The following is a 7,238-nucleotide window of genomic DNA, read 5'->3' as shown; positions in this document are numbered from 1 at the left end:
AGGCTCCCCTGTCCATGACCAACTCCCAGAGTTTACTTAAACTCATGTCCATTGAGTCAATGATGCCATCCAACCATGTCATCCTCTGTTGCCTTCTCTCTCCTGCCCTCAATCTTTTCCAGCATCAGGGTCTTTTCAAATGAGTCAGCTCTTCACATCAGGTGGCCAAAATATTGGAGTTTCAGCCTCAACATCAATCCTTCCAATGAACACTCAGGACTGATGTGCTTTAGGATAGACTGGTTGGATCTCTTTGCAGTCCAAGGGACTCTCAAGAGTCTTCTCCAGCACCACAGTTCAAAAGCATCAATTCTTTGGCACTCAGTTTTCTTTATAGTCCAACTCTCAAATCCATACATGACAACTGGAAAAACCATAGCCTTGACTAGATGGACCTTTGTTGGCAAAGTAAGGTCTCTGCTTTTGAATATGCTATCAAGTTGGTCATAACTTTCCTTCCAAGGAGTGAACGTCTTTTAATTTCATGGCTGCAATCACCATCTGCAGTGATTTTGGAGCCCCCCAAAATAAAATCAGCCACTTTTTCCCAATCTATTTGCCATGCAGTGATGGGACTGGATGCCATGATCTTGATTTTCTGAATGTTGAGCTTTAAGCCAACTTTTTCACTCTCCACTTTCATTTTCATCAAGAGGCTTTTTAGTTCTTCTTCACTGTCTGCCATAAGGGTGGTGTCATCTGCATATCTGAGGTTATTGATGTTTCTCCTGGCAATCTTGATTCCAGCTTGTGCTTCTTCCAGTCCAGCCTTTCTCATGATATACTTGTCATATAAGCTGAATAACCTGGGTGACAATATATAGCCTCAGTGTACTCCGTTTCATATTTGGCACCAGTCTGTTGTTCTATGTCCAGTTCTAACTGTTGCTTCCTGACCTGCATACAGATTTCTCAAGAGGCAGGTCAGGTAGTCTGGTATTCCCATCTCTTTCAGAATTTTCCATAGTTTATTATGATCCACACAGTCACAGGCTTTGGCATAGTCAATAAAGCAGAAATAGATGTTTTTCTGGAGCTCTCTTGCTTTTGTGATGATCCAGTGGATGTTGGCAATTTTTTATCTGAATCCTCTGCCTTTTCTAAAACCAGCTTGAAGGTCTGGTAGTTCACGGTTCACGTATTGCTGAAGCCTGGCTTGGAGAATTTTGAGCATTACTTTACTAGTGTGTGAGATGAGTGCAATTGTGTGGTAGTTTGAGCATTCTTTGGCATTGCCTTTCTTTGGGATTGGAATGAAAACTGGCCTTCTCCAGTCCTGTGGCCACTGCTGAGTTTTCCAAATTTGCTGGCATATTGAGTGCAGCATTTTCACAGCATCATCTTTCATGATTTGAAATAGCTCCACTGGAATTCCATCACCTCCACTTGCTTTGTTTGTAGTGATGCTTCCTAAGGCCCACTTGACTTCACATTCCAGGATGTCTGGCTCTAGGTGACTTACCACACTATCGTGATTATCTGGGTTGTGAAGTTCTTTTTTGTTCAGTCCTTCTCTGTATTCTTGCCACCTCTTCTTAATATCTTCTGCTTCTGTTAGGTCCATGCCATTTCTGTCCTTTATCAAGCCCATCTTTGCATGACGTATTCCCTTGTTATCTCTAATTTTCTTGAGGAGATCTCTAGTCTTTCCTATTCTATTGTTTTCCTCTGAACCATGGGTACATGATTGGAATTCACTCTGGGCGTTTTGAGCAGTGGAGGAAGGTGTATACAGGACAAGATGAAAGAGAATCCTATGGTCTGCTGTAGGATAACAAATTGTCAGAGGCCATAAGAGATGCAGACATCCATGGCAGGAGGCTGCTCCAGTGCTAGGAAGGAGCTGCAGCATGGATGATCAAATTTGTGATACATTTGGAAGTAGAGACAACAGGATTTCCTAAAGGCAGGGATAAGTCATAGAAGATCAAAGTGGAAGCAGATAGTTCTCTCTGAAATTTATTGTTTGAAAAATAACATTAAAAGTGGTGGTGCCATTTAATGAGATGGAGAACACATTTTATATTATGAAAAATTTGAAAAATGTTGTGTTATATACTAAGTTGATATCCAACTGCAGATGTACAAAATTGGAAACATTGCATGCAAAAATTGGGAAATCATGGGTAATAAGTATAGAAATTGGAGCTGGGGACATGACATTGGACGGCATTAGTATTTATAGGTCAGGAAACAGGGAACATCCAACCAAATATCCTGAGAAACATGCCTCGGTGAGTCCTGAGAGAATCCAGCACATGACCTTCCCTTCTATTCATCGTTTCAGCTCCTCTCACTGAATAGTAGTTTAAATGGGTCTCAAGAATTACACCTTGGAATTAGTGCATTATCCATCATGAAGTTAGTAATTCATCATTAGGATCAAGTGTCTTGGGATGTAAAAGCCTTTGTAAATTTGATGCAAACTTTCCATTTCTTTAAAGGATTAGCGATAATTATAATTAAAGAATAACTCTATTTCAAGCTATTGATACCAATTTTCTACTAAAATGAAAACTGTGTAATGTCTGGTTTATCACTGTACCTGGACAACTAGGATGCATTTATAGTAAGGAGTCAATAAATGACAAGCAATGCATTTGTCAATGAAATTTTATGAAGTTAACTGATCTTAAATTAATGTCTGCTTTTACTTTTACTATTTTCGCATTCTTTCTTTTATTTTTAGTTGTATTCTTACTTTTGCCTTCTTTCTATTAACTATACTAGTTAAAATATTTAGTTCTGTAAGAATATCCTTTTTATTCAGTTTCATTTATCTTGCATAGGAAAGTTAATATATTTCAATTTCTTAAAATAAAAATTGAAAGCATGATGCTTAGTATGCTGCTGCTGCTGCTGCTGCTGTGTCGCTTTAGTTGTGTCTGACTCTATGAGACCCCATAGACGGCAGCCCGCCAGGCTCCGCCATCCCTGGGATTCTCCAGGCAAGAACACTGGAGTGGGTTGCCATTTCCTTCTCCAATGCAAGAAAGTGAAAGGTGAAAGTGAAGTCCCTCAATTGTGTCCGACTCTTAGCGACCCCATGGACTGCAGCCTACCAGCCTCCTCCATCCATGGGATTTTCCAAGCAAGAGTACTGGAGTGGGGTGCCATTGCCTTCTCTGGATGCTTAGATAAGTACTGAAAAATAACAACAACAACAACATCAACAACAACAACACACACACACAGAAATTGAAGTAATGTAGAATAAAACCTTTCCCTGTCCCACACCAGATTCTCCCAGTCCCTCCCGTGCAGTCATTACACTCTGCTGTTAGGATTCTTCAAGTAAAAATCTGCAAATACAGGACATTTTCATATACTTATCTGTGCTTATGTTTCAGTGTATAAATTCTGGGCTTTCCGGGTGGCTCAGAGGTGAAGAATCTGCCTGCAACGCAGGAGACTTGAATTTGATCCCTGGGTTGGGAAGAACCTCTGGAGAAGGGAATGGTAACTCACTCCACCACTCTTGCCTGGAGAATTCCATGGACAGAGAGGCCTGGCAGGCTATAGTTCATAGGGTTACAAAGAGTTCGACACAACTGAGTGACTCACTTTCAAATTCAACACATGATATTTTCATACATTTGTATTTCTGTTTCAGCATATAAATTGTGCCTTTTCCTGTTCAACCTCCTGAATATTTTTAAATACTAATTTCTATAGGTCTAACTCGTTCTAATTTCCTCCTACTGCTTAACTTCTTTGAAAAAACTACACTACTTTCTGCATATGAACCTCTAGAAATTGAATTGCTGAGTCAACTGTTTTATGTATCTAAAATGTTGATGTTCATTGCTATTGCCAGAATGTTATCCATTTAGTCATTTTTTCACATATTTCAAATTATTTGTATTCCTTTTCCATGAACTGCTTATGAGTGAATTTTACATGTTTTCTTGGATTGTTGATCTCTTCCACACTGATTTGGTAAAAGTGACCATTTTGCCAATATTTATTCTTCCAATTCTTGAAAATGAACTATCTTAACTTGTGTCTTTAATTTCTTGCATCAAGTCATATATTTTTCAGTGCATCATACTTTCACCTCCTTGCTTAAATTTATTCTTGTATATTTTATTCTTTTTGATGCTGCTGTAAATTGGATTATTTTCTTAATTTTAAAAATATTTTGAACGAGTTGCCAGTCCAGGTTCGATGCATGATGCTGGATGCTTGGGGCTGGTGCACTGGGACGGCCCAGAGGGATGGTATGGGGAGGGAGGAGGGAGGAGGGTTCGGGATGGGGAACACATGTATACCTGTGGCGGATTCATTTTGATATTTGGCAAAACTAATACAATTATGTAAAGTTTAAAAATAAAATAAAATTGGAGAAAAAAAAATTTTGTTATTATATGTAAATGCAACTTGTTTCTGTATATTGATTTTGTGTTCTGAAATACTGTCAGGTTTGCTGAGCAATTCTAACACTCTTGGCACAATTATTTGAATTTTCTGTTTGTATGATTATGTCTACCCTGTACTCTTCAATATTGCTTCTTAATCACAGCATCATGCATATGAGATTTATATGTATCAGTGTGTTAATCTGCAGTTTATTTATTTTAGTGATGACTAGTATTGCATTTTATGGATGTATCACAGCTTCTGCATCCTTTTCTTTATTCTTTTCTCAATATTTTAGCTCTTTCTAGCTATTTGGAATTATGATTAAAACTGATCTAAGTATCCATGTAGAATTTTGACAAACAAGGAAACAAACCAGAAAAAAAATGACATCATAATTTTCAAGACACTAGATTTGAGAAATAAGTGACTGTGATTATTGAGAGATGGGAAACAAATTGACCTGCAAGACTCTTTCCAGTTTATAACCTTTAAAAAATTTGCATATTGTGCTACAGAGAGAGATACCTCAAAATATCCATGTAGACTGTATGAGTTGAGGAGATGAAGTTAGGGATCTGAGGAGAGCAAGGCAGCCCAAATCCGAGAGTAGAATACTATAGATGATACACCTGTAATCCGGGATGGGGGGCAGGATGAGAGAGAAATTCTAGACTACAAAAGAGGATCCCCCTCAACTATTCATCATAGTACTGGCTGCCGTCTATGGGGTCGCACAGAGTCGGACACGACTGAAGCGACTTAGCACCAGCAGCAGCAGTCTTTGCTATTCCATGGATAGCCCTCTAGCCCTCTAGGCCTCCAGGTTCCTCTGTCCATGGGATTTCCTAGGCAAAGATACTGGAATGGGTTGCCATTTCATTTTCCAGGGGATCTTCCTAACCCAAGGATTGAACATGTCTCCTGCAGTGACAGACAGATTCTTTACTGCTGAGGCAACAGAGAAGCCTATCATGAATGATAGATTAGTTAAAACAAAATTATTGTTCAGTCACTAAGCTGTGTCTGACTCTGTGACTCTATTGCCTACAGCATGCCAGGCTTCCCTGTCTTTCACTGTCTCTGGGAGTTTGCTGAGATTTATGTTCATTGAGTAGGTGATGCTATCTATCTCTTCAAAATAAAATAATGTAATAAATGTTTAAAAATCTGATAGTAATGCACTGAAACATTTAATTTATAAGTACCAAATACTCAGACTCTGTATTTAAGCTCATTTTCTATCAAATAATCAAGTCCATAAGTGTTCAACTTGTTGCTATGTTTTTCTTTTGTGACTATGTTTTACAGAATCTGCCCAAATGCAGGAGACCTGGTATCAATTTCTATGTTGGGAAGATCCTCTGGAGTAGGAAATGGCAACCTGATCTAGTACTGTTGCCTGGAGAATCCCATGGACAGAGGAGTTTGATTGGCTACAGTCCAAGGGGTCACAAAGAGTCAGACATGAGTGAGTAACTAACCCTTTTCACTTTATTTTCACATAGACTTAAAGATGAAGCTTAAAATTAGAAAGGAATACTATAAAAGCACTTCTCTGATGTGGTTATGAAATAATTGGATTGTTAGCAAGACCTGCTAATGATGAAAAATACCCTTGAGTTCCAATTAGCCACACGTAAGAAACTTCATAGACTTTGCCCACAAATAGGATGTGTCGTAGTGCTTTTAAGATGTATCCAAATGTACAATCAAGAGACACTGAGTTAGTTGAAATTTTTAATCTTATGACTTTACTTCTTTCCAGGGGAACTACCAGCTGCCTGGGGCCTGGTCATGGCGCCAGGTCAGACATTTTCATAGGTGAGATTATGTTTTGAAATCGCATAATCCTATATTCTCAGGTATAAATGTATGTTTCAAATCATATAATCACTCCTCATCCAAATTTACCTGAGGTTTAAACCTTCTTCAGCATACAAGACATCAAGACAGGTGGAATAGACTACAGTACTAAGCAATTTAGAAGGAAAAATATTTTAGAATCTTTTTTCTTATTGACATGTATTTAAATTAGTTGAGCTAATAATATAATTAGCTACAATGAAGAAGTTAGAATAACTATACAATTAAAATAGGCACCAAATTTTTCCTCACTAAATATTACAACTGATAATTTTTTCATGATATTGCACAATTTTAAAAGCATCTGTGTTAAAAACTAAATATTATTCAAAAGGATCCACTATATTTTATTTATCCTTTCCTCCACTGTGGGACATTTCACAGCCTTTCTAAATTTTCCACAGCTGTTAGTGATTATGTTGAATATATTTGTGGATAATGATGTTTCTCTTAAAATATTTTACATTAACCTTTATTTCTAGAAAAAGTATTATGGAGCCAAAGAAAAATTTAAGAAGTAATTTATTTTGTTTCATAGTTGTTTATAAAGTATTTATATGAATTGTGTCTAATTCTTACTTTACTTACACTGTCTCTTATTTGATCTGCTGGGAGATCCCACTAAAGAAGGAGGAAGTTCAGTGAAGCTGCTGCATTGTGTTCCCACATATGCACACAATTTTCATCTTGGAAAATTAAAAAACAAAATAGTTTCTGTTTATTTTGAAAGGACATGCTATATGGAATATGTTTCATCATACTTATTTCTCTTCTCTTTGGCAAATTTATAACCCAAATTGTATTAGTAACACATCCTGTAACCAGGACTGCTGGGAGACAGGTGCTGTGGGAAGACAGGAGAAGAAGGCATGAGAATGCACGGAGCAGGAACACAGAGGACGGGAAGGTCGTGCAGGTCATGGATAGACGTGCTGCCGCTTTGACGGTACAATTTCAGGAAGTAAGTTCATTCAATAACATCGCTTTTCATGATTTCATGTGAGCATCATTCA

This window comes from Bos indicus x Bos taurus, chromosome 15, assembly GCF_003369695.1.
Source record: "Bos indicus x Bos taurus breed Angus x Brahman F1 hybrid chromosome 15, Bos_hybrid_MaternalHap_v2.0, whole genome shotgun sequence".
Classification (NCBI taxonomy): Eukaryota; Metazoa; Chordata; class Mammalia; order Artiodactyla; family Bovidae; genus Bos; species Bos indicus x Bos taurus.
This window is presented reverse-complemented; position numbering follows the sequence as displayed.